We start from the raw sequence: 20,067 nt of genomic DNA on the forward strand, positions 1-20,067 counted from the left end.
TTAGGTAAATGTAATAGAAAATACCTATAAGTAAGCCAGGTATGGTGGCTCACGCCTATAATGCCAGCACTTTGGGAGGCCAATGTGGGTGGATCACCTGAGGGCGGGAGTTCAAGACCAGCCTGACCAACATGGTGAAACCCCATGTCTACTAAAAATACAAAAAATTAGACATGGTGGTGCATGCCTGTAATCCAGCTACTTGGGAGACTGAGGCAGGAGAATCACTTGAACCAGGGAGGAAGAGGTTGCAGTGAGCCAAGAATGTGCCACTGCACTCCAGCCTGGGCAACGGGGTAAGACAGGTTCTCAAAAAAAAAAAAAAAAAAAAAAACTTACAAATAAATTTACATATAATTAAGAATCTAAAGTCATATTAAATCTTCATTAGTTTAAAAAATATATTACAAAAAACATTCTTCAGAAAATGTGTTATTAAAAGGAAAATAATTTTGTCTAATTTAAAGGTTATTTATGAAATGAAGTAAAAGAACCAGTAAATAAGAGAGATGTAAAGAAAGTTATACATATAAGGAGGCATTTTGGCGAGAAAGATTAAAAGAAAATAATTTTATACGAGAAAAAAATCTTGTATGATACATTTTGTCCTGAAATAAAATGATTGTTTTTTTAAGAAAAAGAATGTTTAGGACAAAGCAGGAAGTTCAAGCATGTCATAAATGGTTTGTGCAAGTCCTAATAAGGTTTATAAAAAGAGAATTTATATATATATGTGTGTGTGTATGTATACATATATACATAAACTTTATGTGATTAAATTGCCTATAATTAAAAGGAGATTATGTATAATAGTCTTTCTACAGATTGGGCCTTGATATTAAAAATGCACTAATGCAGCCTGGCCAATGTGGTGAAACCCCATCTCTACTAAAAATACAAAAATTAGCCAAGTATGGTGGCAGGCGCCTGTAATCCCAGCTACTCAGGAGGCTGAGGCAGGAGAACTGCTTGAACCTGGGAGGCAGAGGTTACGGTGAACTGAGATCGCACCACTGCACTCCAGCCTGGATGCCAAGAGCCAAACTCTGTCTCAAAAGTAAAAAAAAATACACTAAAGAATTGGTTAGAAGAAATTTTCTTGAAGTATTGACTTATTATTAATAAAATTGCAAGAGATTTCAATTTTAACCCAAAAGTTCAACTTTTATTGCATGTTGCTCATAAACCAAAATAAAATTCTAAGCCCCAGCTGATGGACCCGCCACCCCTAGTCAGTGAAGGGCATTCCAGCGAAACCTGAAAAACTAGCCCAGGCCATGATGAAAAGCGTGTTGGACATGCCTCATTATACTCTCCTCCCTTTGGAATTCAAGCACTGCTAACCAGCATTAACATTAAAACAGAGACTTAAGAAGGACAAAACAGACTGTTTGTAGCAATAAGACACCAAATTCCAACCTGACGCCAGCCTAGCATTACATGAGAAATAGCAGGCCCTGGAAGAAACTGAAGTATTTTGCCACAAAATACATTCCTTTGACATATTTTGAAATGGCCCTACAAAGCTGTCTCTGGTGGAGAAAATCTGCAACCTACAGAGAATCCCCTCCCTTCCCAGATCTTTTCCCTGATCCAGGAGAGAATTAGCTAAGAGTCTGGCACCTTTTTATGTCTGATCAGAGCTCTGAAGCCTGCTACCTGGAGGCTTCATCTGCACCATAAAAATACCTTGGTCTCCACAATCCCTTAGCTTAACCCAGACATTCCTTTCTATTGATTCTAGGTCTTTAAATCATAATCCCAACTGTTTAAACCAATTGCCAATCAGAAAATCTCTGAATCCACCTAGGATCTGGAAGCCCCCACTTGCAGAGCTCCTGCCTTTTCAGACTGAACCAATGTATACCTTCTATGTATTGACTGACATCTGCCTATAACTTCAGTTCTCCCTGTGAAAGGAAATTAAATTTTGGGATCCCCAAGCTCATTTAGCCAAAGGGAAGAGTCAAGCTGGGAACTGGGTCATGCAAACCTGCCTCCATCTTTTGGGTTCTGAATAAGATGGCTACAAGATGAAAAGCTACCTGCCTCCCCCATATTTTGCCCAGAAGTAAATTCCTAGTGAGCTGTTAAAACTTCATCATGGCAATGCAAATTGATAGCTTATCTTTACAGGTGTAGTCATCCTGCCCACCCCCCTGCCACTACCAGGCCAAATGCATATCTGATTGCTCCCCTACTGCTTTTTGTCGGTGTTCTCTTATGTAAAATGTGCATTCCCCATGTTTTTCCTTTGCCCCTTTTTTTAATGTGAAAACTATGTGCTTCTCAATATCCCACCCTTTCTCCTTTAAATTTGGAGCCCTCAAAATCATCTTCAGAGAAAGGCATAGACGTGTCTCCCAGGCACATCCTTAAAGTCGGCAAATAAATCTCCTAAAATGATTGAGACTTGTCTCGTCATTTTCTTCGATTGACACCCTAAAATGCATAAAATCAGACTGTAACCCAGCCACTTCAGGCAGGTGTTCTCAGTGCCTCCTGGGGCTGTGTCAAGGGTCATGATCCTCACATCTGGCTCACAATACACCTCTTTAAATATTTTACAGAGTTTGACCCTTCATGGACATGCTATTTTCAGCTTTCTCTCCCATTTGAGAAGGTCTGAGATAATCTCTCCCCTTCAACTTTTTTCTCAACTCCTCTCACTTTTTTCCTCAGATTCTAACTATTGTTGTGATCTGATGCTAAAGATTTTTATCTTAAAGGTCTAAAGGGAATTTTCTTTCTTTCTTTCTTTTTTTTTTTTTTTTTTTTTTTTTTTTGAGACAAAGTCTCCCTCTGTTGCCAGGCTGGAGTGCAGTGGGGCAATCTTGGCCCACTGCAACCTCTGACTCCCTGGTTCAAGCGATTCTCCCGCCTCAGCCTCCCAAGTAGCTGGGATTATAGGCATGGGCTATCACGCCCAGCTAATTTTTGTATTTTTAATAGAGACAGGGTTTCACCATGTTGGCCAGGATGGTCTCGATATCCTGACCTTGTGATCCAATCCACCCGCCTCAGCCTCCCAAAGTGCTGGGATTACAGGTGTGAGCCACAGCGCCCGGCCCTAAAGGGTATTTTATTCTAATATAACATTCTGTACTCTTTGCTGTTCCTAATATGTCTAAATTGTTCTATGAAACCCAACACCTTCACTTAAGACCCAGGATACCCTCTTCCTTTGTCTAATTAATTCAAGTACCATTTTCATTAGTTTTGACTTGCAAGGGCATCTAACTGGATTTCCCCTAGGGAAGAAAATCACACTGCAGAAGGTGGGGTTTTTGTTTTTGTTTTGGTTTCTGGTAACCAACATAACAAATATATTTTATGTTTTGGGGTTTGTTTCTCTGTTACCTAGGCTGGAGTACAGTGTTGCAATCATGACTCACTGCAACCTCCACCTTCTGGGTTCAAATGATTCTCCCACCTCAGCCTCCCAAGTAGATGGCATGACAAGCACATGCCACAATACCCAGCTAATTTTTGTACTCTTTGTAGATATGGGGTTTTGACATGTTGGCCAGGCTGGCCTCAAACTCCTGGGCTCAAGTGGTCTGCCAGCCTTGGCTTCCCAAAGCGCTGGGATAATAGGCATGAGCCACTGCTCCTGGCCATATTTTATGTTTTATTGAAATAATTCTTATGTCATCATTATTAAGTTTTTTATTTGCTTACTAAAACTGAGATTTTAAAAAATTATTATATCCATGTAACTTTCTGTATTGCTTACTTATTTATTTTGAGACAGAGTTCTGCTCTTGTTACCCAGGCTGGAGTGCAATGGCACAATCTCAGCTCACTGCAACTTCCACCTTCCAGGTTCAAGCAATTCTGATCCCTCAGCCTCCCCAGTAGCTGGGATTACAGGCACCCACCACCACACCTGACTAATCTTTTTGTATTTTTAGTACAGATGGGGTTTCACCATGCTTGCCAGGCTGGTCTCGAACTGCTGACCTCAGGTGATCCACCCAAATGCAGGGATTACAGCGTGAGCCTCCCAAAATGCTGGGATTACAGGCGTGAGCCACCATGCCCAGCCTTGTATTGCTTCTAAAGTCCTTGTGCTGTCAAGTTATAAGGATTTGATGGCTGGGTCCAAAAGGACACCAAGACCTGCTAAATCTTAAACACTGACAGCAGTTAAAGTCTCACGTTCAGACCCAGGAGAAGATGATAATCAAAATAAGCTGCATTTTTGAGACACAGGGCCAGAAATTAAAACCGTTCAACCTCTCAAGGCCATGGGACTATCATGGAAGAGGTGGGTGCGTGAGATTGTAAAGACAAATTTTGAGAGACAAAATTTAGTTCAGTTTCTCTACAAATTAAACATAAACATCAAAAGCACACTGATATAAGGCCAGTATCTGGGCCTCCGTGTCAGATTAACAAGGTTTCTGGGAGCATTAGCCCACTCTTCAATAATAATAATTGTATAAATACTGGGGATTCATTTTTTTAATAAATAAATTGTAAAAGTAAAAAAAATTATAAAAGATTATAAAAAGGCTTATAGAAATTATATCTTAATGGTCAAGATAAATAAAAGATTTGTTTTATTTGATTTAATTTGGCAGGGATAAATGACATATTCATGTAGAGGTAAATTTGTTTTTCTGTCTTCTGAACCAGATTTGTTTGTAAAACTGTCCTTTGAGAAAAACAACAGCAACACCAAAAAAAAAAAAAAAAAAAAAAGGAGTGGGGCCCGGAGGAGAAAGAGCAGAGGACAAATTTAATTGACTTCATGCTGTCTTCATCGGGTCGTATTGCTTGAAAGTAAAGCCTCCTCTCAAGGTAAAAGTTTTTTTGCCTTTAAAAAAACAATATTTGAGTTCAGCACTTTGCTAAAATAACATGAATTGCATACCAATGGCCTTGACCCGTTTTGTGATATCAAGAGTTTTAAACCTTTGCTGTTTGGGACAAGCTTTCCGAATTAAATGATTAATTCAGCCTTTTGACCTCATTAATTATTTTGATATTAGGGTCCCTTAAAGTTCAAATTGAGACATATTCAGTTATTTGGTATGTTAAAATCATACAGGAAAGGGCACTGTGCAATATGAAAGATGTATTTAACTGTCTTTTGGATTATTATATATATAAATGCTGTTTATTAGTATGTGTTTCCCAAATTATGTTACCAGATTTTCCTGTTGATTCTGGTATATCTTGAATATATGTTATCAGTTAGCAATTATGATTATGTTAAATTGTTGTGTGCCATAGAATAAACCAAATTTCCTTGTCAATTGTGTCTTTAACTATAGCTGTTTCTAACACTTTCTGACACCCAATTGTTTTTAACTTTTAATCCTGTTTCATAGGGGTGTGGTTTATAATTCAGGCTATAAAATTCCGAGAAGTTACTCTGATAACTTTAAAAGATTGTTGCCATTGGAATAAGAGATAAAAAACTTCCAGGGGTTCTCATGCGACAGCTGATGTATTCATAAAGTTTGGCCTGACCCAGCTATCGGAGCAGGGAACAGGGAGTTAATTCCAGGGACTGAACTAACAGCATGAGTTGAAATAATCTTTTTTTCTTTTTGGAGATGCGCAGCTCTCATTCTGTTGGCCCAGGGCTGGCTGTGCAATGGGGGGTGCAGTCTTGCCTCACTGCAAACCTCTGCCTTCCCGGTTCAAGTAGTTCTCCTTGGCCTCAGTCCTTCCCAAGTAGCTGGGATTACAGGCGCTGTGGCCACCAGACCTAATTTTTGTATTTTTGAGTAGGAGCGCAGGGTTTCACTACGTTGGCCAGGCCCCTGCGTCTTGAACTCCTGCACCTCATGATCTGGCCCACCTCAGGGCCTCCCAATAGCTGCGTGCGGAATTACAGGCATGAGGCCCACCAATGCCTGGCCTGAAATAATTTTTTATTTACTTATTTTTTACAATGGGGGAGTCTCGCTCTGTCACCCAGGCAGGGTTCAGCTGGCACGATAGCTCACTGCAACCTCCTGCGGGTTCAAAGGTGATTCTTCTGCCCCTCACCCCCCCCCGCCCCCCCCCCCCCCTGTCTCCCGAGTAGCTGGGATTAAAGCCAACCACCGACGCCCCCCAAGCTAATTTTTTTTTTTTTTTTTTTTTTTTTTGAACGGAGTCTCCCTCTTGGTCGCCCAGGCTGGGATGTTTAGTGGCCCCGGATCTCAGGTCTTACTGCAAGGCTCCGGCCTCCCAGGCTTTTACGCCATTCTCCTGCTCAGGGGCCTTCCCGAGTAGGCTGGGACTATAGGCCGGGCCCACCACCTCACCTTGGCCTAGTTTTTTGTATTTTTTTTAGTAGAGACCGGGTTTTCACCAGCTTTAGCCAGGGGATGTCTCGATCCCTGACCTTTGTGATTGCCCGCTTCTCAGCCTCCCAAAGTGCTGGCGGATTACAGGGCTTGAGCGCGCCCAGCCTTTTTTTTTTTTTGTATTCTCTGTAGAGATGGGGTTTCACCATGTTGGTCAGGTTGTTCTGGAACTCTCAACCTGAGGTGATCCGCCTGCTTCAGCCTCTCAAAGTGCTTGGATTACAGATGTGAGCCACTGTGCCTGGCCTGAAATAATCTTTTACGACTCTTTGTTTAAAACATTCGGTGATTATTTTTATTTTGTTTTTCTTCTTTTAAGCTGTTGACACCTTTCAACAATTGAGTAAGGTAAACTTTTATGAGCAAAATTTAAAACATAATTCCTTTCTCTCTACTTAATTTCTCTGAAATTTGAAAACTCTCTGTCAGTATTTTTAATCTATGGCAATATAGTTATTTGCATAGGGTTCAATCAGAATTTGTTTTATCTTATAGCAGGACATAATTGGAGACACTGGTTATTTTACCAAGGCTTTGCTTAGAATGACATCTTCAGATTGCCTTGAGAAAATGAAGTTGACCTGTAGAGCCAATAAAAGCCCCTTGGAAAAACTGGCTTCATACCTTGTCCTTTACAGGGTCCTGACCTGTGGTGAGTAAGAATGTCACTTTCTGACAGGCCTAGGATCCCCAAGTTTTCTTGGGACCTTGAAAAGAGAAGTCACCCAATTCATACAGGTATCCGCAGGCGCAGATAAATCCTTGACTGGGCTCGAGCCTTTTGGAAAGGTCTAATCTTAGATTCCTTATGAAAAAGCTTCCAGCCAAGCAAACAGTTTTTAAAGCCTATACGGCAGATAATGCTTGCTGCACTTTATGCAAATAATCAGGCTAACTATAATAGAACTAAAATGTAATTTTACAAATAAATTGGTCCTGCTATGATTTTGTCTTTAACAAAATTGGGGAATTGGAAAGAGAAAATTACGTCTCAAGAAAACTACAGTAGACTCGTTATTAGATTGTAGCCATGTCCAGGGGTTTTCAGCTTTTATTATTTTCTACAATTTGGTCTGAATCCTAAAATTTTCCTGACTACAAGTCTCCAAAATAATATTTTCAATTTTTTAATTTCTTTTCATTGTTTGCCTTTCCATGTTCTCCTGATTTAGCATCACAAAACATTAAAGCTGTGCCTTTCTTTAGGCCCTGCCAACTGAAGCTAGACAAACTTTGGAAGAAAATAACAGCGACATATTTCTATATCAATACATAAGCTGCTTTCATCCCTGCACACTGACTGATGTATGGACTTCAGAGGGATATGGCCTATGTCAGTTTTCCAGAATTGTTTTCCTCTTTTTTTGGTTATTCCTCCCATTTTTTTTTTCTCTTTTCCTCCCCTATTTTTCTTTGTGAGACTCGAGACTACACAACCTACTAAAAGTGAGCTTCCTTAACCACCTGGGACCTAAGCCATCTCAGAATAAACCATTCTAGCCACGAGAGAGATCAGACAAAACCCAAGACCAGAGACTTACTTTTCTTCTAAGATGCTTTCTTTGAAAGATTTGTTTTCAATGGGGGTGGGAGGAGAAAAGTGAAAGGAAAATAAAATCTTGGGAGCACAATTCACTATGTCAACAGGAAGAACATTAGGCTGAAAGCCATGCGAGAAGCTGCCTTTCCTCTTGTTCCTAAGCAGACAGAGAGCTACAGATAAAAAGTTATTTACACAGATAGCAACTGTATGAGCACAAGACAAATACCTAATTGGCTATTTCCATACCTGCTCCTTTTCTCTTGCAACACAAGGATTCACTAATGCAACCACACCCTCCCCTTTTCCCCTCCACCCTGCTGAAGGCCTTAAATACTGAAGCCCTCAAAATCATTTTTGGAGAATGGCACAGGCCACAGACTGTTTCTGTGAATCTGTGTTCTTTTCTTCTGAGCATGTCCTTAACCCTGGCAAAATAAACTTCTAAATTGATCGAGACTTGTCTCAGATACTTCTTGGTTTACAAGGACGATAGCAACAATGATGCAGGTGGCAGTGCTGAAATGGTGGTGGTGGTGGTAGTGCTGACGGTGGTCATGACGGTGCTGCTGGTGCTGCTGGTGATGATGATATGCAATAATAACGAGGGTGATATGCACATTTAATCGTCCTCACCGTGTCCCAGCCCCATGGTAGGTGTTTTTTGGTTTTGTTTTGTTTTGAGATGGAGTCTCACTCTGTCGTCCAGGCTGGAGTGCATTGGCGCAATCTCAGCTCACTGCAAGCTCCGCCTCCCGGGTTCAAGAAATTCTCCTGCCTCGGCCTCCCAAGTAGCTGGGATTACAAGTGCCTGCCCCCATGCCTGGCTAATTTTTCTATTTTAAGGAGAGGCAAGGTTTTGTCATGTTGGCCAGGCTGGTCTCGAACTCCTGACCTCATGATCCGCCCGCTTCAGCCTTCCAAAGTGTTGGGATTACAGGCGTGAGCCACCGCATCCAGCCTAGGCCCTTTCATACGTTACCCCATGAAGTCATTTCACCAAGCCTATGCAGCAGATATTGTTACTGCCTCTATTTTTAAAAAGAGGAGACTAATGGCGAGAGAGGATGAACACCTAACCCAAGGCCCTGCCTGTAGTCAGTGGTGGAACTGAGAGACACGGCTGTTTACCTCCACGGGCTGTTGCAAGAACACCTGAGGTTAGGTGGGCAAGAGGCTGTGGGAAACGCCAAGCCCAGAGGCCTTCCCTGAGGACATTCCCAGAGAAGGGGAGGAGGGCGAGAGCAGGAGGCCCCAGGAGGTGTTCAGATGCTTCCAGCAAACAGAGCAGAAAAGCTGGTTCTTTCACACCAAACAGACTGACTCAGAGGTCAGAGCAAGATGTGAGTCAATGTCTTCACATCCATCATGCATCACTCAACAAACATTTGCTAAGAGTTCTGCACAGAGTGGTGACTCTTAGGGAAATCTTCCCAGCTGTGCCAGTGAGCCAGGCTGGCTGCACAGTCCTGGGCTCAGTAGGCCCCTCTTTGCTCCAGACAGCTCCTCCCGCGGCAGCCCAGCCCCTTCCCAGGGGGAGCTCACTCACCTCCAGCCTCGAGCCTGAGAGAAGCCTGGCCCGGTGGAGAAGCTATTGACTTACCTCTCTCCAGCTCCATGCACAGTACCCCATGTTGGCAACGGGACGTGGGCTGCGGTGGAAGTATTCACACTGTGGAACTGACAAGCATTTCAAACCAAGGCTTCTGTCCTGCGGGGCTGGTTGTTCAACATTTACCAGCACAACACTGTCCAGGCCCCAACCCTTCCCCCAGCTGTGGCCTCTGCAAGGCCAGGTCTGGGGACCCTGAGGCATGGAGGAGGGGTGTACAAATGGCCTGTCTTAAGCTGCTGATGGTGTTGAGGCCCCACACGGCCCTGCAGCCAGCAGGCCAGTAGGAAAGATGAGACCCCAAATCAGGTCCGTTTCCAGAGGTAAGCCTTCGCCGTTTATTGTCCTCCATCTGATGCCACAAAGTCAAACCCAGGCCAGGATAGATGCTTGTCCATGGGAGCGAGGGACGGAGGCTGCCTCTCCGCCCCTAGCGCAGACAGAAACTAACCATCTACAAGCACGGCTCAGGTGCCATCTATTCAGATGGTGGGGAGGGGTGCTGAGGCTCAGAGACAGTGAAAGGGTGAAAGGGTTTGCGGAGGGCCTGCCTGAATAACTCCAGCCTGTCTGACACCTGTGCCCTCATACAGACTCCCCAGACAAGGCTAGAGACGACCCTACCTCTTCAAATACAGTGTAATCGCACCTGATCCACCCTTGACCTCTGGGCTTGTTTAATCATGGGCCTCCCCTTTTAGAGGCAAGGATAAGGGTTTGAACTTTGTGGTCTCTGCTACACTCTGAGCCCTTCCAGAGATTGCACATAGTAGGTGCTCAACAAATAATTGTGGAATGAAAGAATCGTTGAAAAAGCCTAGTTCTCCCGGCTGGATTATGACAATAGTATCAGTCAGGGTTCAACCAGAGGAGCAGAGCCAGTAGGAGGTTTATCATAAGGAATTTATCGCAAGGAATTGGCTTAGCGGATCATGGAGCCAGTTAGGTGAGTCCGAGGTCTGTGGGGGCCTGTCATCAGCAGGGCTGGCTGGAAGTTCAGATGGGCTGCAGCTGCTACCCCCAGGATTGATTCCACTCTTAGGCCTTTCAGCTGGCTGGATCAGGCCCACCCGGGTGATCTAGGACAATTTCCTTTAAAGGCAGCTGATTATGGACTTTAATCACACCCACAAATACCTTCAGAGCAACACCTGGATTCATGTTTGACTGGATACCTGGGCTCGTCACCTAACCAAGCTGACAGCTAAGACCGACCCTCCCAATGCCCATCAGAGTCAGCTAAAGGCACAGCTCGTCGGGATCACCACTGCCCCTCACTGGGTGCCTGTTTGCCTGCCTGTCTCCCCTCGTGCTTCTTGAGGCCGGGGTCTGTGCCTCAGTCTTCCCTCGATCCCAGGAAGTGAGCAGGTGCCTGGGAATGTTGCTGCCCCAAAACATGCAGGATGGTAACCGCCTCACCCAGGGCCCTGCTGCGGGAACCTACAGCCCGGGAGAGACAGAGGAGTGCGGGTCTCTAATTTGGGTGATCCCGTGGTCGGTCGGCACCCCTTCCTGCTGAGGCTGAACCAGCATTTCTGGGGGCTCTGCCATCCACGGCACCAGAGATATCCCTGAACTACATCAGTTTCTCCTTCCTGTCTTTCCACCCAAACTCACGTGTCCAGGATCTCATCCCTGAGGCCTGGTTCTCTGCTGGTCGACAAGGGGTGCAATGTACACCTTCATGGAGAGCTTCAAGGCCTGTCCCACAGCATGAAGGTGTGCAGCATGCTCCCGACTTGGAGCCCAAAGACCCAGCTTTTGGCAGGCTCTGCAACCCGGGTGAGTCCTCACCCTCACTGAGCCTCAGCGTCCCTGTCTGCAAAATGGGGGAAGCAGCACAACCCCCGGCACAGCCCGACTCTGGAACCAACAAACGTATGCCAAGATGCCAAGGATTCTCACCCACCCTGTGGCTCGGCGCTGGCCAGGGAAATGGGGGCCAAGCTCTGGCCAGTGAGGGCTGGACCTGGCTCCACACTCAGGATGATTGAATTCTGCATGGTGGCTCTGGTCGGGCTTCCCAGACAGGCCTGGATGAGTCAGGGACAAGGCAGGCCTGGGTGGGGCTGGGGGAGGGAGGGCAAGAGTGTACGGCAGCTGCCACTATGGCCATTCTAACAATGCATCCCCAGCATGGTGCCCCTGCCTCTCTACTGCACCCAGATCCCAACTCCCACCCTGGAAACGTGGAACATTGGGAAACTTCAGCCCCTTCCTTGGGGCACAGCTGAGGCTAAGGTAGAGAAGGTGACCCGTGACTCTGTGGAAGGCCGGGAAGCAGAGGGCCCAGCTGACCCTCACTGCCCTTCCATGAGCCCCAGCACTGTCCCTGGGCCATTCTTCATCACTGCCGCCTCTTGGTGGGAAAGCCAGCCAAATTCTGTGCCAAGCCAGGAAGCCGGTCCTGGCGACAGGGTGGGCGAGCTGACGGCCAGGTGGCACTGTCCATAACCTGCTTAATCAGTGCCCCTCAATCATACCTGAGCCAGCTTCCAGAGTCTCAGGCAGGTGGTGGGTCACAGCAGTGATCAAGGAGGGGTGGCCTCCGGGGTGGACAGAGAGACAGACCCGGGCACAGGGAGGTGAGGGTTCGGGAGGGGCAGATGGGAGGCCCCCAGCCCAGCCTTGAGCATCAGGGCAAGCTCTCAGTGGGAGGGGCCTGTGCCAAGAGCTATGGGCTGGGGTGGGACCTGGGAGCAGGCTGGAGGAGTGACCCTGGCAGAGGGAGCGGCATGGGTGCCAAACACTGCCGTGGTGGGCTGGGGGCGGCTTGAAGCCTCTTGTTGGAGCTGGATTCCCAAAGCAGCGGGCCGGCGGGGGCAGATGCTTTAAAGGGTCCTCTGCTGAGCGGAAGGTGAGTGGGAGGGGCACAGGGGGCCCAGAGCTGAGGAAGGGCTGCCCCACTTGTCTGGAGGAGAGTACGCCAAGGGCCCGAGCCCGAATGTGGCCGGGAAGCAGGTTTATAGCACCCACTTCACAGATGAGAAAACTGAGGCTGCCAATGGCCCCTGCCCATTTTGGCTGCCTTGTGATGGTGTTGGCTTTCGGGTAAGTAACCTCTCTTTCCACATGCCATGAAGGGTTGGCAATCTGAGAACCTTCTTCCTTTCACTAAAAATTCCCTCCCAGAACCCACTTTCCACTTCTTCACAGGACCTGCTGGCCGGGCCTCCCACCACAGTGAGGAGCCACGAGGCTGCCCTCGTTGGATGCTCAGGTCACACTGCCCTCGGACTCTCTGCACAAAATGCTCACGCACCTCCCCACCTCCAGGCCTCGGGACCAATCACACAAGAAGAACTCTCCAGGTTTGTTTGTTTTAGTTTTTTAGTAAGAGGAAAAAAATACCCAACAGAAAACTGACAAAGTAAATGAACAGGAAATTCACCAGAAACAACAAAACAAAAACAAAAACATGTAAATACTGTATACAGATGGGCCACAGCAACACTGTGTGAAAGGTGGTCCCGGACAGGCGCAGTGGCTCACATCTGTATCCCAGCACTTTGGGAGGCCGAGGCGGGCGGATCACCTGAGGTCAGGAGTTTGAGACCCGTCTGACCACCATGGTGAAACCCCGTCTCTACTAAAAATACAGAATTAGCCAGGCGTGGTGGTGGGTGCCTGTAATCCCAGCTCCTCAGGAGGCTGAGGCAGGAGAATAGCTTGAACCCAGGAGGCAGAGGTTACAGTGAGATGAGATCACACCACTGCACTCCAGCCTGGGCAACAAAAGTAAAACTGTCTCAAACAAAACAAAAAGTGGGGGGTCCCCATGTCCTAGTCCTTAAAGATAGGGAAAGAAGAGACAGAGCCCTCCACCGTGAGGTCGGTAAAATTGTCTCCCAACGGTGATGGGAAAAATGGACGCAGGATTTTCACTCGCCCTGCTGGCCGGGAGGGGCAGTCTGGGCATCGATGTTGAAAACAGGCTTATCCTTAGGCACAGACAATTTTAAATCCATTCCGCAATCATTTATTGAGTGCCTATAAAGTCCGACAGCTGTTCGTCCAGACATTTAACGCCGAGGAGCCTAGCATAGGAGTCCATTGCTTGGCATGTGCAGAGGTTGGCAGTGTTTATATAACACACACCTGGAAAGTGGATTCCCTGTACAAGGAAACACCAGGAGCTGTGAGATCCACGAGCCACCTCCACATTCATAGGCACAAGAATCTGCCTAGGCTTATGGAGGTGATTTAAAAAATAACACAGGAGGCCGGGCGCGGTGGCTCAAGCCTGTAATCCCAGCACTTTGGGAGGCCGAGATGGGCGGATCACGAGGTCAGGAGATCGAGACCATCCTGGCTAACATGGTGAAACCCTGTCTCTACTAAAAAATACAAAAGCTAGCCGGGTGAGGTGCCGGGCGTCTGTAGTCCCAGCTACTTGGGAGGCTGAGGCAGGAGAATGGCGTCAACCCGGAAGGCGGAGCTTGCAGTGAGCTGAGATCTGGCCACTACACTCCAGCCTGGGCGACAGAGCGAGACTCCGTCTCAAAAAAAAAAAAAAAAAAAAATTAAAAAATAACACAGGAGGTTATGCATGACATATCACATGATCTCGCTATGCGTCCACATCTGGGCGTGCACAGGAGGGCTTGGAGTGTGGAGGCACGTGTGTGTGTGTAGGGGGGTGTCTTTCATGTGCCCAGAGAAGACCCTGAAATGATGTTCATCTAAAGATCAGCGTGCATCTCTCTGGTCATGGGCCTCCATTGATCTTTTTTTTCCTCTAATTTTCTGTATATTTCTTTTTACTTCTTTTATATCCCTTCTTTATGATATCCCTATGCCATGTTTTAAAATGCTGTTTTCAAAACAATTTTCTGTTTAGTTACCCCAGAGAACTCGTGGAAAAATATGTATCAGCCCTCTTAGGTATTTTCAGTCTTAAAGAACAGCTTGAAATGATTTCCTCTGCAGGCTAGTGGCAGGGCTGCAGTGCCCATGGCAGGCCCTGCCAGTCCCCCCTTGCCAAGAGACACTGGAGAGGAGGGAGACAGTCCCAGGTGGCCGGTCCCAGCAGCCTCCCTCCTGGGTGCAGGCCTGCCCTGGGGGAACCCAGGGCCTCCAAGCACCGGAGCAATCCTTAGGAATTACAGCTGGCCCTTGAATAATGTGGGGTTAGGAGCACCAACCTCCTGGGCAGCCAAAAATCTGTGTATGACTTTTGACTCCCCCAAAACTTTGTGTGTGTGTGGGTGTTTCTTTTTTTGTTTTGTTTTTGTTTTTGAGACAGAGTCTTACTCTGTTGCCCAGGTTGGAGTGCAGTGGCCCGATCTCAGCACACTGCAACCTCAGCCTCCTGGGTTCAAGTGATTCTCCTGCCTCAGCCTCCCAAGTAGCTGGGAGTACAGGTGCGCACAACCACACCCAGCAAATTTTTGGATTTTTTAGTAGAGACAAGGTTTTGCCATGTTGGTCAGGCTGGTCTTGAACTCCTGACCCTAAGTGATCCATCTGCCTTGGCCTCCCAAAGTGATGGGATTACAGGTGTGAGCCACTGTGCCCGGCTGACACCCCCAAAACTTAACTAAGAGCCTACTGCAGGCCAGAAGCCTTACTGATAACATCAACAGTCGCTGAACACAAATATATACTGTATTCTAACAATGAAGGAAGAATCTGACAATCTAGCTTTAGCGAAAACATTAAGAAAATCATAAGGGGCCGGGCGCGGTGGCTCAAGCCTGTAATCCCAGCACTTTGGGAGGCCGAGACGGGCGGATCACGAGGTCAGAAGATCGAGACCATCCTGGCTAACACGGTGAAACCCCGTCTCTACTAAAAAATACAAAAAAACTAGCCGGGCGAGGTGGCGGGCGCCTGTAGTCCCAGCTACTCGGGAGGCTGAGGCAGGAGAGTAGCATGAACCCGGGAGGCGGAGCTTGCAGTGAGCCGAGATCCGGCCACTGCACTCCAGCCTGGGCGACAGCGCGAGACTCCGTCTCAAAAAAAAAAAAAGAAAATCATAAGGAAGAAGAGATGTATTCACTGTGGAAGCCGACCATCATGAAGGTCTTCATGCTCATCGTCTTCACCGTGAGCAGGCTGAGGAGGAAGAGGAAGAGGGCTGATCTTGCTGGCTCAGGGGTGGCAGAGGTGGGTGAAAATCAATGTATAAGTGGACCCACACTGTTCAAACCCACGTTGTCCAAGGGTCAACTGTAGTTAAAAATCCATTCATTCAACACACGCTGTGGAGGAGGAGGACCCTTCAAGGCAGAACCTGTGCTGGAGTCAGGCTGGCCCAGGAATCAGCAGTGCCCTGGGGGTCGCTGGGGTCAGGGAAGGCTCCTCCAGACCTGGTTGAACACAGCCTGGCAGGATGCATGGGGCTTTATGGGTGGGCACAAGGAGCAGGAGAAGGCCTCACACAAGAGCAGATAGCACCAGACAGAAGGGACACGGGGTGCCACTGAGGACGTGGAAGGCCAGAGGCAGGAGTCAGAGGCCACCCCCTTTTCCTTAGGTGTTACTTTCCTATGCCGTGTAAGGAATGATCAGCTTCACCCCACATCCATGTCTTCATTTCTGCAGGGCAAAAGTCTGGGCAGGGCTCAGCTGGGTCCTCAGCAACTCACAAGGCTGCAGTGATGGTGTCCGCTGGGTTGTATCTTATCTGAAAGGCGGGGGCTTCCCCCAAGCTCTCAGGTTTGGTGGAATCTGGTCTCCCAGGGCTGTAGGCAACTAGAATTCCCACCCAGGTCCCGGCCAGGTGGAACCCCATCTTCAGAGCAGCAAGAACGGTCCCTCCTGTAAAGTCCCTCCCTCCTGGAGGAGCCCCGTCAGTTTGAAGGCTCCGATAATTAGCCAGGCCCACCCAGGATAATCCCCCTTTCTAAAAGTCCACAGTACCAGGAGATAACCTAATCACAGCCACAAAATCCCTGCAGATTCACGGTGGGCCCACATCCCCTGGATTATACTGGATGGTACATTAGAAGGCGGGATCTCGGGGCCCCTCGGAATTCCTCCTGCCACAGTCATGGCTCACTCTTGCAGCCCTCGCTCCCTGCCAGGTGGTGTCCTGAGCACTGCCAGCCTAACGGTACTTTGAGCACTTGTCCAGGCTTTTAGTCCTCTAGTCATTATTTGCAGAATTAGTCAGAACTGCCAGCCAGGCCCAGTGGCTCACGCCTGTAATCCCAGTACTTATGGAGGCTGAGGCAGGCGTATCACCTGAGGTCAGGAGTTTGAGACCAGCCCGGCAAATGTGGGGAAACCCCGTCTCTATTAAAAATAAAAAAATTAGCCAGGCATGGTGGTGGGTACCTATAATCTTGGCTACTCAGGAGGCTGAGGCAGGGTAATTGCTTGAACCCAGGAGGCAAAGGTTAGTGAGCTGAGATGGCACCACTACACTCCAGCCTGGACAACAGAGTGAGATTCCATTAAAAAAAGAAAAAAAAAAGAACTCTCAGTATTTCTCTACGGCTGCCTCTCCCCTTCACAGCCACATCAGGAACAGGAAAAGCTGCTGCTGATGCCATTGGCCTAGCCAGCCTGCCAGAGCTCCAGGGCCAGGAGCCAGGATCAGAGGGGATGCAGTTCCAAGGAACCTGGCCCCTGGGATCTGCTGATGAAGAGGCTGTCCTGCACCTTCCCTTCCAGGCACCTGCAGCCCCAAGACCACGCTGGCTGCCTGGCAAGGTCCCCAGAGCTCTCTTCCTACCTTTCAAGAGCTGGAGACCTCCCAGGCGGGGTGGCTGATGCAGGAAACAGCTGGTCTGTGCTGGGCACCAATGCTGAGGTGGCAGCTCTGGCTGCATGGGCAGCCTAGCCTGGGGCTCTGGCCTTTGGGGTTCATCCCTGGCCCTGCAGTTCCAGGATCTAGGCCAGGCCCAGCCCTACAATTCTTGATGCTATAGCTCATGTGCACTTGGAGATGGCAGATGCCGTCGCTCGTTTTACCAATGGGGAAACTGAGGCCCCACAGACTATTTTCTCATTTAGGACTCACAACCACCCTGGGAGATGGCACATGCCCCTTTTACATGTGGGAAGCAGAGCCCATGCTGGAAGAGAACTATGGAGGCCACAGATGAGTTATTAGGACAAGGACCGGGGTCACCCTTGCATTCACTTAACAGATGTGTACTCAGCATCAGCTCTGGTCTGGCACCTACTGGGCCTGGGGGCATAGAAGCAGATGCAGCGCAGTCTCCAGCCTCAGGTTACCCACAGCAGCAATGCTGGCATGTGTGAGGCAATAGAGACCGGACGAGCTCCTCAACCAGCAGCCTAGAAGCACCTGCCAAAATTCCAATTATCACCAGGGGTCCCTGCATACCTGGCACCAGGCAGGAGGGTGAGAAGGCCCCTCCTTGGGTCATTTAAAGGCACTATGCCCAGAGAGACCTTACTGCCCACAGGCCTGAGGCTGTCAGGACCCAGGGGGAGCACGTGCCCCAGATTGAGGAAGGGTCTGCAGTGGTTCCCTAGAGGTGAGGCCTGGTGGAGAGTCAGAGGCAGCGGAGAGCAGAGGCTGGGGTGAAGTTGGGAGGGCGCTCCCGCTGAGGGAATGGCATGTGCAAAGGCCTGAGGTTAAGAGGAAGAAATTTAAGGCTATTAGAATGAAGGAATGAATTACTTTACCAGTAAGTGAGTTCCCCATTCCTGGAGGTATCTACGCAAAGACCGATGTCCAAGAACCTGCAGCTGGACTGAGAAGCAAGAGGACGGAGCAAGAGAAGCCACAGATGCCTCTGAGGGTTTGAGTTGGACAGTCGGGAGGATGGGGATGATCTTGGCAGGGAGAGAACTCCAGAAGAGTTGCGGGCATGAGAGGGACTTAAGTCATGGGCAGCTGAGGTAAAGCAGTGAAGATGCAGGGGCAGGCTGGAAAGCATCTGGAAAGAAGTGCAGCCGATTAGAGCCACACCCCCAGGAAAGGGGCCCTGCAGTCCAGCCAGCTGAGGGTGTGAGTAGGAGTAAACCCACAGCCTTCGCTGTCCCTTCTCCTACTGCATTGCAATCACCCACTCATGTGGGCCACCACCCTGAACTCTGGGGACCAGGGGCTGTCTTAGCACCACCATGCCCCATCCCAGGCCTGAGCTGCTTCCTTGAAAACCCCAACATTAATTCACAATAATTAAGGTGAGCCCTGAAGCCACACCAAAAGTCTCATTCTTCATTCCCAGTCAGAAGATAGCTTCCCAGGCTGCACACTCCCACTGCCTTCCAATGGCAACTGGCATTCTTAAGTCAGGTCCTAGGCCATGGTTGGCCACCCATGGTGCAATCCTTCCAACAAACAGACTGCATAGACATTTCTTACCCCCATCTTATGCAGGGGGTACTTGCATGTCAGTCCTGTAAGGTAACAGCTAAAATCAACACACCAATCAGGATTTGGCTCTGCTGCATATGAAAAGAAAACCCAAATAAGATAGAGGTTTTGTCTCTTGCATATGGGAGTCCAGAGGGAAGAAATCCAGGAACATTTGGCAGCTCCATGGTCATCAGAGACTCAGGCTCCATCCTTCTGTTCCACTATCCTTAAAGAATAGCTTACATCTTCAAGATCACCTCCTGCCACAATAGGGCTGCTGGAGCGCCAGCCATCACATTCCAAGTTCCAGGCAGAAAGCAGAAGGAAAGGGAAGGCAGAGGGAAAGGATATATACAAATAGCCTGTCAATGGCTGGGCACAGTGGCTCATAATCCCAGTGGCCTCTAATCCCAGCACTTTGGGAGGCCAAGGCAGGCAGACCAACTGAGGCCAGGAGTTTGGGACCAGCCTAGCCAACACAGCCAAACCCCATCTCTACTAAAAATACAAAAATTAACTGGGCGTGGCGGTGCAGGCCTGTAATCCCAGCTACTTAGGAGGCGAAGGCACGAGAATCGTTTGAACCCAGGAGGTGGAGGTTGCAGTGAGCCGAGATCATGCCGCTGCACTCCAGCCTGGGCAACACAGTGAGACTCAGTCTCAAACAAACAAGCAAAAACAAATAGCCTGTGGTCCTTTGAAGATTTCCCAGTAGCCATATTCAGTGACTCCCATTACATCTCTTTGACCATCCTGGGTGACAAGGGAAGATAAGGACACTGTCTCTTAAGTGAGCGCATCACCACTGGGCTGGTCACTCGCTGCTTTGCTCTCAGCCTCATTCCTGCCATAAACGATCAGAATCTGCACTCCTCAGCCTCCCAGGCCAGCCGCCTCCAGTCAGGGTCCTGCAGTAGGAGATGTGGATGGGGAAGGAAGAGACAGGGGAACTCTCCTGCTGTTTCCAGTTCTTCACGATGTCTCTAGACGCCTGCAATGGCAGCAGCAATGTCCTCGATAGTGACTGCAGCTGGCCAAGGCAGCAGCTTTTCAGTGACCCCTGAACTGGGCTTGACATCATCTTCCCCAGCAACCCCAGACTAGGGGTCAGCCCTGCTGACCCAAAGAGCATTCTTTGTGTTTCCTCTCGCTCCTGCAGCCCTTCCAAATGCTCTGACCACTGCGCTGGACTAAATCCCACCTGCTTGAAATCCCTGAATGGGTTTCTGCTTTCCAGGCTGACAGTGGGGCAGCATAAAATCAGGATTCTGTCAGAAAGAAAGAAGGGGGGCCAGGCAACAAAGGAGCAGCTCCCAGTCTCTGC

This window comes from Rhinopithecus bieti, unplaced genomic scaffold, assembly GCF_001698545.2.
Source record: "Rhinopithecus bieti isolate Rb0 unplaced genomic scaffold, ASM169854v2 scaffold_24469, whole genome shotgun sequence".
Classification (NCBI taxonomy): domain Eukaryota; kingdom Metazoa; phylum Chordata; class Mammalia; order Primates; family Cercopithecidae; genus Rhinopithecus; species Rhinopithecus bieti.